This window comes from Xiphias gladius, chromosome 15 (assembly GCF_016859285.1).
Source record: "Xiphias gladius isolate SHS-SW01 ecotype Sanya breed wild chromosome 15, ASM1685928v1, whole genome shotgun sequence".
Taxonomy (NCBI): domain Eukaryota; kingdom Metazoa; phylum Chordata; class Actinopteri; order Istiophoriformes; family Xiphiidae; genus Xiphias; species Xiphias gladius.
This window is the reverse complement of record NC_053414.1, coordinates 21,415,087-21,436,177: the sequence shown is the minus strand read 5'-3', so window position 1 is coordinate 21,436,177 and position 21,091 is coordinate 21,415,087. Positions and strand designations below refer to the sequence as shown.

Here is a 21,091-nt window from a genome sequence, read left to right as displayed (position 1 = left end):
AAGGAAAACTAACAAACAGTGTTTCCATAACAGTGTCACTAACAGGGACCATTGATCCAAGGCCGAGCACACACAGGAGACAGGAGGCAGAACTTCAGCGACAGACAGGTGAGTGGTCAAAACAATTTTAAAACGGAGACAGAAAGGACTGAGCATTTGAAATGGACACTCATAGGCATACACACGTTGCATTAGTGAATTTTGTGTCACAAAAACATAGATAATGTTCAGTTTTCAGAGCACCTGGTGATGATTTTCACTAAACACACAGCAAGCTCACAGTTTCTAACCACATGTATGGACTCTGACCTAGTCAGGGCATTCACACACACACAGACCACTGTATATCGACAAACACTCTGCAAAAGATGGGCATCTCCGTTTGGGCTTAAACAAAAGGCAGTGGTGTGACAGGAAAGCATTGTCACCACAAACACAACTTCCCACATTTCGCCTCCACTTTTCTGGACAGTAAACAACCTAACACATAGAGAGACTCTGGTGTATTTACATAAATGTTTGACAGAAGATTTTTTTTGTGGTGTGAGGGAAAGGTTTGTTTAAGGATAAATACGAATGATGTGCGTATGAGGTTTTGAACAAGACTTGTTTAAGTCCAAATTTAGCTTTTATCTAAATCATGAGGTCTACAATGAGAGACCATTTTGCTACCTCTGAGAGCCTCAATTTCATCTGTGTGACTGTGAAAAAATACATACAAAATAAGAATGTCATCCTAAAATAATATCTCCAAGTCAGTCATATAATATAGAGTACTCTTTGTCTTGAATAAATAAGACCGTTGCTTCAAATTATTAATTGTAAGTCTGTCATTTAGGTCACATTAATAGTTAAGAATGTCCAAATGTTTAGAGTGAATAAATAAAAACAAAATGTTGCCCTCTCTCATCCACAAACATACACACAAAGGCTCTACACCACTGAAGGCAGAGCTACATGTGTGCCCACACCCATGTGTGCCCATAACTGATTTTCCATGACGCTGAACCAATTTGTGGCTTCACAAATCTGATCAAAATTTTAAACAGAGCATCAAAGACTCACACGCACGGTTTTAGTTTGATGCCGAATGACTGCAGCCGGATCACCATAAACAAGCCACACATAAACAATTATTTCTGTAGGCATGTATTTTATTTCTCCCATTTTCATTTGTTTTTTGTGTCAGGAACAGGGATCTACTGTAGTGGTGAACAAAAACCTCTTGAATCTTTTAGCAGACCCACAACCAAAATTTAAGCCTCCTGCTTGATATTATTGTTCTGAACTTCCCAGCTTCACCTCCCCTTTCTCAAAACCCACTACATACCCGCAAATACAAGATTGTCTCATGTGTGGGGTGACATTGCAAATGTTGCATGGAAATTGAAGCATATCAGAAGGAGGGAACTGTCTGGACAAACCAACAAACCAGCCGTCTGTATTTATCGGAAAACCATTTAAGATCTTTTTCTAAGATTTTAAAAAGTAGAGGAGTGGGTAATTTTCCTAATTTTTAAGCCCATGGTGGGAGTCTAATTCTGTGATTCAGGTTGCATCAGTCATTAAATCATTAAACAGGCGCTTGTACAAAGGAAGAACTTGGTTAAACACTTTCCCATGTTTATTCTTGTTTGATTTTTAACTTTGTATTTGCTTCATAAACATGATAATTACTTTGAGATCCCAAGAAGACAAAGAGCCTTCTGCCTTTCCAGCTTTCCATACATACCGACATACCAGGCAGTTAATGTACTCCACATGCACTGTGTTATATACCATGCTTGAGGCCAACTTTCATTTTGGCACCACACCTTCTTTCTACAAATTACTTCCTCCCAGCTGTCAACGTTGTCAGGACGGCTGTAACAAATTTCTTTCATCTCTCTTTTCCCCCCATCGTTCTTTCTCCTCGTGAATTCCTTCCCTCCTTTTTTCTTTCCTTTCCGACACATCTCCACTCGAAGCTTACAAGCCACCCAGTGAAGAGAGGGGAAAGGTAAACAAATAGCGAGGGGAACTTGACGTTCAGCCTCAGCTTATGGTTCAGCCCTCTGGACTGGTTCCCACTTCCCTGACAAGCTGCTTGCGTCATCCGTCTGCAAACATGCTGCAAATGTGCTTTTCACACACACACCCATGACTAGGGTCAATCCCCGAAACAGATATAGTAAATTCATGCACAATCACAGCCACAGTGTTAATACTAATCCATCTGGCTGACTACATAATGTTATCTAAGCATGAGTTAGTTGGTCAGACATAATTGTCAATCAGTGCATCAAAATGAGGGAATGAAGGTCCTCTATTAAGGCCTCTTGAGTGAAGCTTTCAGAAATATTCACCTCAGTCCCGTTTTGCCTCCCAATGACGTCAAAGCCCTATTAAATCAACCCAGCAGCAGTGCCTCTCTTCTCCCTTTATTTCGAGGAAATTACTCAGCTTTTTCCAAAATATCCGCACTGTTGATTCTTGGCCAGTGTGTGTGAGCTTGTGGATCTGGATGGATGTGTGTGAGTGGCTGTGTGTAATGACATCGCTAGGTTAGCAGAGGGGAAGGAAGTTGGTGGGACAGAATGTTTGGAGTTCGACAGAGACAAGACAGAGCCATATCTTATTAATTACCCAGCACACATTCCTGCCTCAGAGAAAGGTTAAATGCTGGCTTGGCTCGGTCTCATTCTTTCCTTCCAGTTCTCTCTCAAACTGATAGAGGCGCTAGTTTACATGTATTATTTTAATATCAAAATTTCAATGGTTTTTTCAGAACATCCCTATCAGTGTTTCCGCTATATGCATTTTGCAGCAGCGGCAGGTGGATGATCAAAAAAAGTTAACAACATCAGCTACTATATGCTACTGGTCTTACAAGAGCAAGTAAGGCTATTGCAGTAAAAACTCGGAGCATATTGAATTGGCCTAATTTTATAAAAGCAAGAAGAATGTGTTATTTCTTCTTTCAAAAATGACTTAGTCTTCCTTTAATGACATCAGCATGCAGGAGTCTTGCTCTCTCGTTTTAGACATGCAAGTATTAACTGTTCCACCTGCGCGAGACAGAATCCAACAGTTACCTTGATCGTGGCCTTATTGGTTTTCGGTAACTATTCTAAGGTTAACTATATAAATCACAATTAATTTGTAATGATATACTGACGTTTTAAATAGCTGCTTTTCCGAGTAAGCTTCGGTGTCTACAGAGGAACACTAACATAAAATGCATTGTATTTCTTTTTGGTTTTCTCTCCATCTGTATTCTGCCACTGTTGCTGCCTTTCTATCTGTCAGTTATCCTACATGAAGTTTGCTGTGTCTTGCTTGTTAATGGGCCTTTTTGAATTCTGAACATCCAAGAAACCCTATGGATAACTTGCAACATGTATTCATACAAATAGTTGTTGTTGGAGGTTTAACAGTAATCAAATGAATAAAAATAAATGATTTTTTTTTTAAATAAATTAAGAATCTTTAATTTTCAAAAAAATTTACATCTCCACAAGTTTTCACTTTCTTGCAGCCAAATTTTGATTCTTTGTAGTATTAATATAGTCCTATCACATCTAGAAGTCATTTGGTCCCGCATAAAAAACTGAGTGCCACAGATCTTGCTAAATAACCCGTAGCTTTGAAGCTGATAAACCCACTTTTTATGATATTTGACTGTATATATGAAATTCACCGCAGATAGATAAAAAATTTAAAGATGTCATATTACTACTTCATCATTTTGCCGCCCTCCACATCGAAACCAACGGCTGATGGAGTAGAGCTATAAGATTTTGCAAGGTCCCATGAATTTAATAGAAGTTTTACAAGATTTTTTATCCAGAAACATGACATGACATGAACTGGGAGGTTCTTGGTGAATTGGTATGGAATAACCCAGATATACGCTTTATATCTGTGTTTGTGCCCATGTATGTTACAGTGTGTGTGTGTCCCAACACCCCTCCCTCCCCGCAGCGAATTCTGGGATTGTGGCACAGGACTTTGAAAAGGGTCATCCTCAGGAGAGAAAGATGTGGGATGAAAGTGATTCATACGCACACAAATACACAGAGAAAAGAAATATGTGTGGGAAGTGCTCAGCAGTGTGTTAGCACGAAACAAACTGCATTTTAGGTCATAAAGCAACAAGCTAGAGAGTAAAAAAATACGCACAGGGGGATTGATATGGGGTGAATCATGTCGGTGACTCCATGCAGCCTGGAGAAGCTATGGAAAAAGGCCCAGAACTAAATTCACAATGACTTAAATCACCAAAAACAGGGGCTGGCTGTGAAAAAATAGTGCAATGGCTTATGCTGTGTGATGTGTAGCGTTATCTATAAGGCCAATTATGATTGAGTATTAGTTTTTTCAGATTCTGGAGCTCCCTCCCTCTTTCAAATGCATGTTCAATTAATGTTAAAAGTGCATAACAAATACAGATTTGATACAGATTCAGATCCTGCACAAACTTATTCTTCTAGTAAAAATGTTGCCTTAGTGCTGTGAACAGCAGTTCTATAGTAGAAGAATAACATGTGTAACAGAAATAACCTCATATACTGTAAAAAAAAAAAAAAAAAAAAGGATGGTAACATAAACAAAAAAAATATCAGTAATTGTATGCAATTTCAGGAATTTCTAGGGGCCGTGAGGGGCAGCTGGACATGAACTGGAGCTGAACAGACCGCTTGTTAAGACCTCTTTAGGTCTATTTAAAGAGCCGGCACATCTGCCCCCTGTTTGCCTTTCCAGGGCTGTAAAACCTGGAAAGTGAAAGGAGGGTGAACCGTGATGGAAAGAAGGGGAGATAGACTTTATGAGATGCACACTTAGATTGTTTGCACCACAGCCTTCAAATGAACAGACTGGGACTTGCACATACAAATCAGCAGTCTCAAGTGTTTTTTTTTTTTTCTTTTTTCTTTTTTTGTTCTTTCCACTAGCTGGTACACTTAAGATGGCTGTCAAGAAACATTACACTGTTGTTGTGGAAACTCTATGAAACTGAAGCACACGCAGTAAGCACCTTAAAGCTGTATTATGCATTTTTCACATGTCACTGCCTCAAATAGCGTCTGTTTGAAATCTGAGGTCTTTGATACCCAGAAATCTCCTATAAGACAACACGAGGCAACTGCATGCAACACACTCATGTTTACTAACCAAGCTGGTACAGTACTTGCAGCTTTTAAGAAAGAAAAAAAATTAAAAATTCAACAAAACATGGAAGTGTCATTTTAATTATCTTAATACCTACATATTCTTTTTGAAGAGACTGACAAAAAAAAATTTTTAATTTTGATTCCTTACTTTTCCCACCAGTGGCTGTTTATGAGCTTACTCCACCATAGTTCTCCACCATTAGTTGTCAGTCAGTCGTCAACACTTCGCTCCACTCTGTATGGACAAATCAATCACATATCACAGTGTCTGCTCAAGTATTTCACAAGTTCTTCTACTTGTTAACTCTTGATTCATTGGCATCAAATCATGAGGTCGTGGCTTTGATAATCAAAACTCAAACATTCTGCAGTAATGCTCCAGTAGACTGGCCCCTGCCCTCCAGGTGTCAAAAGGGGCCCAAAAGTCAAGAGTTACCAGTGTGTTGTCAAACTCAGGCAGGCTGCAATGGCAGTCTGAAAATGATCATCAAGGCTGCAATCATGAAACTTGTGAGACCGAAAAAAAAACAACACAACGCTTGAATCCCGCCCATTCAAAATTAATTCTGATCGAGCATCACTAATCAAAGTAAACACGAGCATTACGAGAATAAGGACCTGAAACAATTTAAATTCATGAGAATGAGATGTTCAAATTAAAACAAAACAGTACGTTAAAACAAAACAGTACGTTAAAGGGCAAATGGGCCACTTGGGCTAATTGGCCTCCAAACCTGACATTACACGACAAAGTAGAAAATGCACTCAGTAGAGCGCAGACCTCTGCTAAGGCCAATGTCAAACAACATCCACCAGACTTCAGAGGAAAACATTCAAATTCATAGTAAATGATCTGCATCTGCCCCAAAATTTGATAGGTTCTTCCCTGGCCTCATCCATCCACCAAGTTCGGTGGAAATCAGTTCAGAACTTTTTGCGTAATCCCACTTACAAATAAACAACAAAAATAAAAAAAACAGACACAGGTGATCACAGCACCTCCTTTGGAAAAGTATTATAAAGCTAAATAAAAAGGAAGACTAGACACTTGTGTTGAAAGATATTTGACTCTCCTTATATCCTTGGGCTTTTTAAAAAAAAATTCTGTTACAACCCTCTAACAAAATATTCAACAGAGGATTACTATAATTATGTTTTCAAGTTGAATCGCTTGGGGTGGTGGGGTCCCTTTGGGTCAGCTGGCAACAAATGTCATGTGCAATCCTTGTTACATAGTCAGGTGATTTTACCATTACAACACAAGTCTGTCCTAAAGCTGCCATAACATCTGTGCAGGCTCTTGTCCCTGTAAAAAACAACCTCTACAGGAGGAGCTTTTTATATAATTTCTAAAAGTATCACCACCATCACACACAAACAGACAGAACACCTCCTAACCTGGATTTCTTAGAGAATCATCCTCCTTTGGGACAATTCCAAAGAACACACAAAAAGCAATACTTTTTTGTGGCTATACTATGAAAAAATAAATAAATAAAAAATACCTTTCCCCTCTTTTCGGGCTTCTGTTTAAAGAAGGTAAACAAACATTTTCTTCAGAGCCCATGACAATTACAGAAGGAACTTTGACACTATGCCTGTGCATGTTTTTATTTACACCTTCATCAACCTCTTTGGTTAAACTGAGTTTGAGACCCTAATCAATGTCAAATAAATGGAAAGAGGAACATAAATCAGAATACATTAAGAACCATAAAATAATAAAATACAAGCAGTACACAATTTCTTTTATCGACAGCCAAATGACCAAAAAATATTAGGTGTGAATTATGGAAACGCTGCAAAACATACAAAATACAAAAGCCCTTAGTAAAGGCCCTAACAGTCTCAATTCTTTATCCACTTTCTATTAAAAAAAAAGAAAAAAAAAATCAATGTGCTTATTGTCTGATTAATAAACATGGATTTTTCTTTAATCCTTTCATATAAACTGACTGCCTGAAACCTTCAGTGTGATTAATGCTCCTGTGAGGGAGAAACTGTTCTTTTTCAGAGGAAGGCTTGAAAACGTGACCTACCTTAACTTTGCAATCATGTGAGGGGAAGGTAATTCTGTCCTTACATCCTCCCTCTCTCTCTAACACACAAACTCTCATCCTATCACTCTCCTGCCAGAAGCAGAGACTGACTGAAAATCAACCTTCAATGTGAAGCCATTAAGATAAGACAAGGAGTTTATTAGCTTCATTTCAGCAGGTATTCTGTGAGGTGGTGATCTTGGTGTTCCTTCGTCACAATTCCCTCGGTGCGGAAGTGACAGGGGAAATAGTGACTTAAATATTTCCCAGGCTTGTAGAACACTGCTTTCCCTTGAAAACCTTGTATCTGTAAAAAAAAAACTCAACCTACTGGGAACTGAGACAAACTGGCTCATTTTGAAGCCGACACCAGTGCCATTCTGAATCTGTACTTTTGCCCCAGAATGTCTCTTATGGGAGTTACTCTGTATTTGTGCGGTCGGGAAAAAAATGCAATTTAGCTACACAGGATGCACAGGTGATGATGCTCCACATTAAATATCAAACTGGTCTTCATAATCAGTCAAAAGCCATGTGGTCTTTCATTTCAAATCCAGATGAAAGCTTTTAACCTCTCAGTGACAACCGCAGAACAGTGACTAAGAAGATCATTTATTGCAGCTTTGTGATGGAACACTTTCAAATTTATTATACATTTTCAAAATAACCTCAAACCTTGAACTATAGTTCTTTATTAGAAGATTATTTTAACAATGTGTTTTTCCAAATGTCTCAAATATGGATTAGTCAATGAACAGAACATTTTTAGCCATGCTAGCGACATGGCTCTAGAGATGGCAATGTCAGTCTGTCTGTCCACTACTTTGGTCCATTTCTAAACAACTACTGAAATGGGAGTTTGACTGACAAAAAAATATGTACAGACATTAATGGTTCCCAGGCATCCTAATGACTTGGGCGATCCCCTGACCCTTCCTCAAGTGCAACCATGTGGTTGACGAGTGGTTTTGAGCTGGGCTGCAACTTTTGCTGGGCTGCAACTTTCATTATTGATTAATCTGCCAGTTATTTTTTCAATCAATCAATTAATCTTTTGGTCTACAAAACATCAGAAAACAGTGAAAAGTGCAACAATAGAAATTTTCTTGAGAAAATGGTGATGTCATTAGGGGTCTTGAGAGAAGGTAAGACTCCATCATCTGCCTCATTATTTGACAGTTATTTTAGGGATGATCTTACACTATAATCACTATAATCCACTCCACTATGGGGGTAATAGTAGGGATGGATGGCACTGGTTACCATAGAAACGAGAGATGATAATGAAGTGTGTCAGCATATGGCTATCTATAGCCTGTCTCATTTGTGTGTGTGTGTGTGTGTGTGTGTGTGTGTGTGTGTGTGTGTGTGTGTGTGTGTGTGTGTGTGTGTGTGTGTGTGTGGGCTGAGCTGATAGTTCTTCCAAGATGTGTTGCACTTGTGTGTGGGCTGGAGGCATAGCAGAACAGCATGATGACCAGTGTGCACGAGTGTATTCTTATCCTGAGTGTAAAACTATCCCCGGTAACACACGACGGAAGCAAACTTTTGGAAACTTTCTCACACCAAGTACAAAATAGATGCACCTAAGAATCACAATCACTTTTATACGATCATGTGGGCACTGAAACACCCAAGGACTTAAGCCTGACCTGCTTTAATATAAGAGTTAGCCAAAGCAATTGAAGGGGCTTTTGAAAGCAAACACACAAAAACCTACACATATACATTTATTCTCTTAAGATATTTTAAAGCTGTTGGAATTACAGTGGCAAATGGTAACATAATTTTAATGCATCTGTAAACAAGCCACAGTCTCCCTGATGCAATATTAAAGAGCTGCTCAGAAACCAATGGCTGCATTAAACCATAGATTATCCCTTCTCAAGTCTTCCCACCTTCTTCATATTACATGCAACTACTCAAGCTTGTCACCACATCTGTCTACATCTTTTGTTTCTCTCCTAGTTTCCATTTGCATGTATTTTACATGCAAGGTACTTGCATGTATTTTACATGCAAGTACCTTGCATGAAAGCATCAACTGAACCTCCTCTCTCCATCTCCATCTGTCTACTCTCATCCCTGTCTTTGTAAATCTCTGGTAAATCGTTCCCTCTCATCTCTTCACAGACTAATCGAAAAAAAAAAACAAAGCCGGAAAAGAAGGGAGAAAGAGCTGCTAATTTTTCTTTTCTATTTCTCTGCTCTGCATCCTCTTCTCCTGCTGCACTTGTACCATCTCCAACTCTCTCGGAGTTAAAGCAGGGACTAGCAGCTACAGTACAAGTACAAGTTGTAGAAAAACATTAGTTCTTTGCCTGTGAACACATACACATATACCAATACACATGCACTACACAACTGAAACTACAGAGGGTGAGAAAGGGCCACCAGAACATTAAATTAAATTTGATCAGATGACAACTCACGCTTCATAGCCTCCAGTGGTAAAATGTAGTCAGAAATAAAGGCAAACAGTTGACAACACAGTCAGAGCCCTAATCAGTGTCAGAGCACACGGTCCATGGTAGATAACTGGCCGCTGATAGTGTTGCCAAATAAACATGAGGCCACTGTAAAGCCTTTTTAACGTTCAACTGATAGCATTATCAATGTGACATTTTTGCTGAATTAATGGATATATTACAAGCCTAAATCAGGCTTTAAACACCACAGTGTGTTTATGTGGACCTTGTGATAATTTTTCTCCTCACTCTTCGAAAGAAGGAAACGTTCTGGGCTGACTTGAGGATTACACTTCAATGGGAAATGTTGGATGAAAAAGAGAACTGGACACGTTATTTTCATGTTGTGCTGCATTCAAACTTTTTGTTAACTTATTTGCTGACAAGTACCAGTATTTTCTGCTTCCGATCATGTTTGGACATTGGAGCAACAGAATACACACATAAAGCTGTCAACAACAACCAACTGTCTTTAGTCTAGGGTCTTGTGCAAATGTAGATTTTTTATTCACAAGGTCACAGTAAAAATACAAAGCCTATATTTGAGTTGGTGGAAGGAAATGTATATTCAAATGACACTCATTCAGACAACATTAGTTATAAAGTAGGAGACAGTAAGCTCTCCACGATCCCTGTATTGCAAGATCAGCAAGCTGATATTGATAAAAATCTTTATGGCATCGTATCAACTGTGTCTGGTGTCATGCAGTCAAGTGGTTAACTCTGTAACAAGCCCAAAGGAGCGAACAGTGATCTCCTCAGAGACACAGACGCCACACAGCAAGACCGGCCTATAACCCACCAGGAAGCCACACAAGCCTGCAGCTCACTGGATTGATGGAACAAAGCAGCACGCTGAGAAGGACCTCTCCTCCTCTATGGACTTGGTAATGTTAACCGGGCCTCGGCATATTGTGTTTTCTCACTTTTGTTATGTGATGAATAAATTTTTAAATATACGTGCTGTTCTACTTAATTTTGCATGAGAGTGAATGTTTCCAACCTCTACTCTGCAGAACTCCAAATCCTTCAACCTTTACGAGCTATTGATAGGGTAAATTTGGTTGTAGTTATTTGGTTGTAGTTCTTAATTAGAGTTCCAAATTGATAGTATATTTTGTGAAACTAAATCAGTGAAATTCCTATCCTTTCCCTTTTTTAAAAGGGTGGTGCCCCAGAGTGGATTTAATGTACATTAAATCATATTACTTGATGTAATTTTTATTTCTGATAGCCAAAAACTGATAAGCTGTTGCACCTACCAAAACCCCATGCATCATGTTAACCACCCCACCCCTGCACTCCCTATATCCGCTATTTGCTGGAAACTGGTCAATAATTCATAAAACACAAAGGGGTTGTGGAAATTTGGTTGGGGCAGGACAAATAATAACAGGGTGCTCTGCAGGGTGTGCATGAGCCAGTTAAAGCCATTACTGGAAATTGGAGGAGTTGTTGTGGAGGAAAGAACCCCACTGATGGCAGATGGTGGAGATAAGTCATTTGTGGGCAATATGTCTCCAAAAGTGCAACATCACTCTCAATCAATTTCAATAATTCATTCATTCATTTAGGCTTTAACATGCAGTCACACTGTGGGCAACATAGTTGATGGCTCACTTGTGGATGGTGCAAGACTATTCACAAAAACTGTAGAAACACATTGGTGTAGCCTATGAGATGTCTCCTTGCAGAAACAAAACTAAATGTCTGTAAACCACATTAGCAGCTTTTTGAAGCTAATGCCTTGTCCGATCCTGTCCCTTTTACATCCTAAAAGGTTGTTTTCTGAGTTTGTTCAGGAATTAATACTTTCTACCTTCTACTTTCTCATTGCGAACGTTGCCTGGAGTCACCAGTATTCCCTAAGAATTTGGTACATATGTGAGTTTCTCCTTGGATTACAATGGAAAAGCCAGGCTGTGGATGATCCCACACATTTTTTGTTGGACCAAAACCTTATCCAGGAAATATCTATTGCAACCAATAATAACTTGGAAAGTCGTGTTATGTCAGAAAATGAGGAAAGAAAGGCGGTGTGCGTCAACAAATTAGAAAGCAACGGCAAAAGAATCACGTTCCGCTGCCTTCCATAATTCTGGCTAATATTCAATCCTTGAGAAACAAGACTGACAAGGTACAAGGAAATGTCATCCAATTATGTGATTACAAGAATGCCTGTCTTACGGCATTCACAGAATCTATATTAGCAGTTTTGGGGTTCCCCTCCTGCTAGATAAGAACAGTGTGGTGACACAGAAATAACTGGGTGGGGGGGGTATGCTTGTATATCAACCACAGATGATGCAGTAGTGTTGATGCAGTAATGTACTGTGTGTAAGTGGCTTGCCTCCCCAAAATATAGCTATTGTCTGTGTCAGTAAGGCCGTTTTACCTCCTGAGGTAGTTCCCCAAAATAATCATTACCGCTGTCTACATTCACCCCAAGGCTTACACCAAATCTGCCGCTAACACCACTTTTAAAGTGACAAAGAAAGTGTAATCCATCTTTCTTGATGCTCCAAATATTATATTAGGTGACTTTAATCATTGCAATCTCAGGAAACATTTATTTTTTCCAATATGTCACCTGTCCAGCACATCACAACACAACTCTTGATCTATGGTAAGTTGAAGGAAGGACCTGCACTGTGTATAGATCTGTGCTGAGGAGGGAGAAGACGATTAAAAGGAAGGTCAACGTCGGGACTGAGGATATTTCTCATGCCATCGAGAGGTATTTTAATTCCTACCAAGGAAGTAAAGATTTTTCCTAACAACTAACAAAGGATTACCAAAGACATTAAGGGTCTGATATGAAATAGAAAAATGCTTTTAATGAAGCTGATGTCAGTAAAGAGAGGGAATTAAAAAAGGTGAGGGCTATATAAATAAGGCTAAACTAAGTTACAAAGATAAGACTGAGGCAGAGCTCAGCAGTAACAACTTAAAGAGAGCCTGGAATGGAAAGAAAACCATGATAGGATCACAGTATAAGGGTTGGTTTTAATTCAGATAAACAACAGGCTGAAACAGGCATGATTTGAAAATCATGATTTTACTTCACAGCTGAATAAGATAAGAGAAAAGACCACAGCTCCAGCATTTGATACTGACATAAAGAGGGTGGCAAACCTCTTCAGACATACTAAGAGCCCAGGAACACTTGTGCAGACTAGCTCTTTAGCATCTTTCAGTATATATTTACACAATCTTTTAAGCTGCAGAAGGTCCCCAAGCTTTGGAAACATTCCATTATTGTCCCAGTAGCTAAGAGTTATCCCCCTAAAGCATTAAATGATTTAATGTCAGTAGCTATGACTGCTTTAGTTATGAAGTCATTTGAGAAGCTTTTCAAGAATGGAGGTTTAATTGCAGGTCACAGAAGGACGAAATCCATTACAATTTGTGTACAGGCCTGGTAGAGGTGTGGAGGAGGCTGTCATCAGACTGTTACACTTTCTGTATCAGAATTTGGGGGGGGGGGGGCAAGACTCATGCCAGACTCTTATTGACTGATTTCTCTTCAGCATTCAATACCATCCAGCCATTCCTGCTCACAGAGGTTCATTTGCCACTTCAAGCTTGCCCCTAACCTGATTGGTTGGATAATGGACTTATTAATGGATAGGTCACAGTCTGTGAGAGCTAACAATGTTCCCCCCAACCAGCTATACTAACCATACTAACCAGCTATACTCATCCACCCCTTTAAGAAACTGTTGGATTGATGAAAAATGAAGACAGGTTTATATCCTTTACCACTAGTGGGGTAAATTGTACAGTTTGGAGGGTGGCACCAAAAGAAAAGCCATACAGTTGTCATTTTAGGACATCTCAGACCTAGCTTGTGGGCTTAGCTCCACACTGTCAAAATTAGCCCAAATTATATCAGTCTAGACTCAGCTTTGCACTAAGCTGAATGCTAACATTAGCAGGTTAATGTAAGTTGTAATGCTGGCATTTAAAATGTAAAATGTAGCATATTAGCACGATAACATTAGAATGTTAAATGTACCCAGTTCACAAGTTGATAAGCCAGGAAACATTTAGCATTTTGCACGTTAGCATTTTATGGTTTATGCCTTAAATCACTGACACACCATCTGCTTTCAAACAACACTGGAGGCACAGTGAAATTGTGTAAACACAACAAGTAATGACACCAACTGCTTAGCTGAGCAACAAAATATTAATCAGCAACTATTTTACCAATGAATAATCGTTTAAGTAATTGAAATGCAAAAATATCAAACATTCTCTGGCTCCGCAATTGTGTGCTGCTTTCTTCTGTTTTACATAATTGAAAATCTTATATTTGGGGGTTCGGATAGCTGGTCAGACAACAGAAGACATTGTAACCCGCAGCCTTGAGTGAAAGAAAGTGCAATGGGTGTTTATCACTATTTTCCTATTTACTTCCCTGAGATTACTAATACAAAATTGCTATCAATGACATGAGATTAGTCATTCCACACCTCACTGGTTATTTAAAAAAAATAAAGTAAAATAAGAAACATATCTACACAAAGAATAAACTATTCCATGTAATTCCTGAGATCGTTGCTGTCAGAGTTGCTAAATCACAGCCTGTGGAATCTCCTCTAATACACAACAGAAAAATGTGTGCAAATCCACTTGTAGGTCCTTGGCTGAGTGCAGCAGATGAATGTCTTTACCTTAAAGAGGCTGTGAAGCTTCATCTCTCACATAATTGCATTAACTCACCATCATCTTCTATCCAGCATCTCAACCTTTTACCATATTTGTACGTGTTTGGCTTATTTTATACACAAGTCCATATACATATATACTTGAGACTAAATATCAGACAAATCCTTCAAATTCCTCAGTCACATTGATGTACAACAAACGTGAAAAGTTAACATTTAATGCTAATCTCAGCATGCTGCTCCAGCTGTTCCTGAGAAACAGTAAGCAATTGCAGTGAAGATGTCCACACTGAACACAGCAAGAAAAGTGGCTTTGGTGTAAAGAATCAGCTGCTTTGTCTCTATTTTAAGGCACGTTACAGATTTAGCAGGCGCCTTCAGACTGTGGCTGCTGGTAGAAAATGACTTTTATCCCTCTTGTGATTTGTTGGTGCAGCGGAGAGATGGTGGAAGAAATCCTCTTTTTCTACATGGTGACATAAGGACGTTTATTTCCAAAACTTGAACAAAAAGTCTCCAGTGCATAAAAAGTGTAGTGCTTTTATTCACAGTGGATAAACTTGGGTAATGTCGACATAAAATACACCTATGCCTCTGAATAATTACTGTTAGGAATAAAGTCATACCTGGTGTATTTGTCAGAACTAATGTATTATTTTTAAAGTTATAGGCTGCATTTGATGAGATCAAGAGTCATAACAAGTCATTGTTTTATTCGGGAGAAAAGACAGAACAAAGCACAATAATCAAGCAACACTCCCTCCTGGTTTTCATTACATGCTAAGTTATTTTCCGAAAAACCATTATCAAGCTTTTATTCTCTTTCAGTATGCTAGGAACCAGAGTTACACTTCATCAATCCACTGAGCTCATCATCAGTCCCATCTGAGAATTTCAGGACTGAAGTGGCGGATGCCTGCTACTGAGTGCAGGTCGCTGAACAGCTCACAAAATAGAGACAATGATGATGTGCCCCCATTACTGTTAAATGTTAGAAACATATACACTTCAACTCAGAGTGTGGCTGTTATAAGAGAGAGACAAACAGAATTTGTTCCACTGAGTGAAACAGCCCCTCTCCAGAGTGTGACTGTCAGCAAGGCGTGACGATCTAATGTAGCTCTCGTGTTATGAAACAGCCTTTCTGCCAATACAAGACACACACAAAAACGCACACAAACACACACACAAAGCCATCTAGGAAATGAGAATGGGCCTCATCCATGGATAATGGTCCATCACAACCCATGATGGTTTCCTCTAGAAGAGTAAATGGCAGTAAATGGGATGTTGATTGAATCACACCATTGTCATGTATACCAGATGGCAAAAAAGCCCTGCACCTTACCATGACACCAAAGAAACAAACAGTTTCTAACTGGCTCCATTTCCTAAACAAACTCTGGAGTGGATGGGAGGGGTCTAACTATTAAGAAAAAAAAAAAAAAAAAAATTCTGAATAAACAAGTAGCAGTGCTTGTGTAAAACAATATGGACATCATGTTGCTAGCTTGGATGCCTTGGAACCGTTATGAGTTGGCCCCGTTTTGTCAAGCATCCCTCTACTTGACCATAACCCCTGACCTCACTCTGTGAACGGGGATAAGAGAGGAGAGTACCCCTACAGGGATCAATAAGGTCGAGCTTTACACAACTTTGCGCTACATTTCATTACATTTCCCTTTCTGAATGCAGGAACATCCAACCATCCAAGGATACTGTCTTCTTTCATTATCTTGCCTTGCCTTTAATTTGTCTGTAAAGAAGCCTTCGTGTCTGTGCTGAGCTACAGCAAGTTTGCTGCTTCTCAGTTCTCCCAGCCTGTGTATACATGAAATTGACTGCTGGCGTCATGGAAACATGCTCTGGGACTGAACAATGGCCACCAATCTTGTTAAAGAGCCCTTTTTAAAAGGGGGTTTTGACAAACCAGCAATCGCCGAGAAGTTTTATTTTCCTCCAACATGAAATAAAGTAACCTCGGGGATTGAGACACTATTGCCAACATTGATGTAACCTTTTACTGCCTTTTGTGAAAATTTACTCTGTTTTCATCCACTTAATAATGCCTCAAGCCATGGACGGTAGTGTTGCATCAATTGGCTCAAACTGCCGGTGACATGCTTAGGGGCTGATACAATGTCTGTACAACATGAACATTTCTATGAACATCTATCACTGATAATCCCTCCAGGGCGAAAGTACAATATGACACAGCAGTTCTTATCCTATTACTGTACATCATGGGTCCACTACAACACAATATGACAACTATCAGGTGTGTACTCCGCTTCTGTGTGCCAGCTGCTTTTAGACAAGTGGTTATCTGTGGTGTGTGCATTTTCATATCTAAACATCTGCTGTGCAGATGCAGCTGTGCAGCTTACACCCCATAGTGTGAGCCCAAAAGAGGCTTTAGTAAGATGAATGACTTGTATGTGTTTTTTGGCAAGTGTGGGCCGCACTACATTAAAAGCTATCCATTCTCTCTCATGAACTCTGGCTAAAATGAGATTTGCTGAGATGCCTATGCCTTGAAAACAACAACCCAGGTGTCCTTCCAACCATCCATCGGGCCATTCATTCAAGCAGCAAGCCCCACATCCTATTTATATAGTCTTCCATCCCTGAGTAAACCTATACATTCTCTCAGCCTGCTAACACCACCTAAACAAGCGACTTCCCTTTGTAAAAGTCATTAAAGGATCTCCAATGTGATTTAACATACCCACATGCTACCTGTTTAACACTCATTCAAAAACTACACACACACACTCTCATAAATATGCAAAGTGGAAAAAAAGGAACTCTTATTTCTGGGTGTGAACCAGCTGTTCTGAGCTCTGCTGAAAAACCTCACTGCCTGTGAATAGTAAGCATAGCGGTCAAAAATGGTTTACTGTACAGATGACAGCCTCTACCCAGAGAAGACGTAACCCCAGCATAGGTCTCTGAGCATACTAGAGTCTTTCACAATCAGACGGTGCCATAATCCTTCAGTTATTGCCAGAGCTAACACCACATCAATCAGCCATTCAGCCAATGAGTATGACCGTCTATCGACTACATCGAATAGACTCAAAGCGTATGGATGTTCAGTTTATTCAGCTTTGAATGGGTGTCTTTCTCACATGTCTTCGCTTAATGTCATTATGCTTTGAGTCACTATAGATGGGGGGGGGGAAAAAAAAAGGGGGGCTGACCTTCTGCAATGAAGACCTGCTTCAGTTATACTTTCCCCTGAAAGTATCCAAGCTCCTTTGAAAACCTTCTTCAGCTGATGCAGTCTGGGTCTTTGTAAGTCAGAGCATAATTCTGAGTAGCTCTCCAGTGCTCTTTTCACTGCACAGATGAACCTATTAGAATGTGAAATCAAAGTTGTGATAAAAGCTTCATTTTCATCAACCAAGGCCACATTAAAGGTGAGCACAAGTTCTCTAAGCAGGCGTGCTGCCGGAGGCACACAATGACTCAGGTCAGCTAAGGGTTGGGCAATGTCAGCATTTTTCTCGTGAGCTTGAAAAAGGGCATGTCAGCCAAAGACGGGGAGGTGTAAGTGAGAGCCGCTGCAGCAGTGAAAGACATAATGGCAGACAGACGGACGGACAAAGCAGGAGAGGGACCACATCTATCTGTGTCTCCTGTGATGCATCACCTCTCTATCCTTTCCAGGAAAAAAAAAATGAGCACAGTGGCTGATGAATGGCTCTGCTCACAGGAAAAGAACAGAGCCGAGTTATCCCCAAGGCACTGAAAAGGGAAAATGATTATTTCTTGGCTAAGTGGCTCTGGTTAGAATTAAATCAAAATCTTTTCTGAGATGGAACTTCAAAATCAATACTCAAACACAGAAACTACACTGTGACTGAACTCATTCAAAGTTACAGACTTTATCCAGACCTGAATTTCTTGATTTGGCATGAGTTATACTGAGTCATTCTGCTCCTACACATTGCGCAATAAACATTAAACTTAATGGGAGCAAATGTTCTCGTATGTGAAGAGTCTGGAATCTACAGTAAAGTTGGGAGCAGTGACTTCCAGGTGTCTCTGCTGCTGCCTGCCTGGCAACCTCATAGTAACAATAAGGCTCCTGATGACAATGACCCCCCCCCCCCTTGAACCACAACATGTTGTTTTTACACCTTGATTTTTGTATGTATTAAACAAACGAAATATAAACTACTTTGTGAGCTTTAAATGTGCACCCCCCCCCGTCTGTGGTCTTATGTAAGGCTAAGCACAATTTTGAACTATTCCTTTAACATAAAGAAACTGTTAGTGATTATTTTTATGGTTTCACCCAAAGACTCCAGAGAGTAGGAAAGTCATTACTTCTAATTCTTTATTGGAAGTATAAATGAAGAATGAGGGAAATGGAAAATGGAGGGAAAAGGCAGCAGAAACATATCAGGGACACACCCAGACAGGCAAGAGATGATTAAGATGATCGAAAATTGAGGCTCACAGAACAATTCATACCCTCCGGTACTGCTAAATTATTTCTTCAGAGTGTACGGTGTTTGTTAAAGTTGTGTAAACAATACTCGGACAGCCAGTCCAACATCTTTTGTAGTAAGGCTGTGATGACGCAACACATCCAAGCAGCAGACAGTAATCTCTTCCCAGAGACAATACACAGAAAGACGTGACCTTGCGTGTCCCCATGACTCCATATCTAAGTGCACACAAACATACACAGTGTATTAGTGCATGACCCTGGGGAATTTCACAGAAAAAAAAATCTCCCAGAACTTCCCGCGTTACCCCCACTCCTCCCTCCCCACTCCCTTCCGTCCTCTCTGCCATCCTTTTCCCCCCCGTCTGTCCCTTCCCCTTGACCCGCCAGCAGTCAGCCCAGAGCGGTTTATCCTTGAGCACAATCCATCCATTCCACCCTTCCTTATTTAAGGGTCTTTCCAGTCATCCCTCCTTCCCTCCTTCCTCTCCCCTTTGGACAGGCAGGAAACATTGATTCAACTTTTAAGAGACGCTTAGCTCAATGTGTACAGTCATGATAAGAACAAACAGAACAACCCACCACCCCCTGTACCTCCTGTTTCCCTCCGGACCATTAAGTAGACTTCTTTCTAAGTTAGGGCTGTCAACAATGACACCCTGCCTCCTCCAATTCATCCAAATAGTGCCTTATTTTTGGAAAAAAAAAAAAAAAAGTAGCTTGTGGCTGTTTTTCAATATATGATCGACTGCACTCAAATGTTTCTACTTTCATCCTACAGATGTGACCACTTCACCTCTAATTATACCATATTTCTATTAGATCCATTGAAATACGGTATAATCCATACCTTCATCAGAGGTGTCCTTATGAATCTCCATCATGGGCTTACAGCTTCATAAAAACTAATAAAAAAAACCCTAGACCAGCTGATAAACAAAGAATTGTTAGGAGCTTGAACTAGATATAGGTTAGTCGGAAGATGGACATGCATGTCACCATTTAGATTTGGCCTACATTGTAAAGGAAGTGTTTTTCTCTGTAGCAATATATCGTGGCAGGAAGTGTCAACATCAGGGGCTGAAAGGGCAAGTCCTAATGTTAAAAGTGAAATCCATTATTTTTTGGCCATAAGAATATGAAGTGTATTTACAAGTCTAATTGATATGTAAATAAACAGTACAATTTTACAACGTTACAACAAAGCTCTCGCTGCTCTTCTGGGTTTGAAATACACACAGGGTAAAGGCTGATTCACTGACCAGAAAATGCACCAACGTCTGCACATGCGCACATAGCACACACACACACATATATATATAATGTCACACAGTCACACTGCAAAAGTATTCAAGAGCACATGAAGGCAAGCTTGAAGACATATTCTTCCCATAACACCCCTGTATTAGAGGATGGCATTTCCCTTTTGACCACAGGTTTCTGCACAAGTCTGTGGTGTTGTGCCTTTTTTCACTGCTTGTGGTGAGAAAATACAGCACTGGCAGCCTAGTGGCAACCAGAAGGAAGAATAAACATATCATTCTTGTCAAGAGTTTCATGTAAATGCGCAACCATTCCCATAGCCTGTAACACAAAGCAGGGATGCATCTCACTCCACGTCACTCCGTGGTGGTCTCTTCAGTTCCTAGAAAGTCTTTTAACAGTCCTGGTAAAATGGGCATAAACTTGATGTGGTTAGGGAATGTGAATGCCCAGTAAAAGATCTGAAAGCAAGTAGTCATTTTTCTGCCTTCACCTCTTCCTTTCTTTCCTAAAAATACATTTTGTTTAAATGAAGTATGCCCAGATTACTTTTTTTCCCACCGATGCATTGCTTGTTTAAGCTCCATGATGTTTCTTCAGAGAGGACCAAATCTCATCTGGGTTGCCAGCTCATGATCCGAAATCACCAAGTGTCAGTTGAGACGCTGCGCTGCAGCGAGACCATTATTCCACCTGACTACCGGCCCTCAGCTACAAGAGAACAAACACCACACCCACGCATCACAACAACACAAGCCACGGAGATAAGTAAGAAAACAATGACCAGGGTGAGAATAGACAAAGGCGCTGTGGCGCTGTGTAGTGTGCATGCCAGGACAGGAGAGCAATAATCTTCAGCATCTAATCTTAAACTGAGTCGTGAGACCAAATAGACAAACAAGCTGAACACAGACAATGGCCCTTTCCCCTCTGATATCAATCAGTGCAGCACAAGTGCAACTATTAGCATGAAAACACACCACTAAGTGTGGAGACCCCCTGCTCAGTATTGTGTTAATGTCATCATGTGCAACCA

The 21,091-nt window shown here is 40.0% G+C and overlaps 1 protein-coding gene across 2 annotated transcripts in view; it reads right to left on the bottom strand.

Moving 5' to 3' along the window:
• LOC120800344 (cytoplasmic phosphatidylinositol transfer protein 1-like) overlaps window positions 1-21,091 on the bottom strand; it is a 69,464-nt gene that overhangs the window by 47,396 nt on the left and 977 nt on the right. The gene's annotated exons all lie outside the window — the stretch shown is intronic.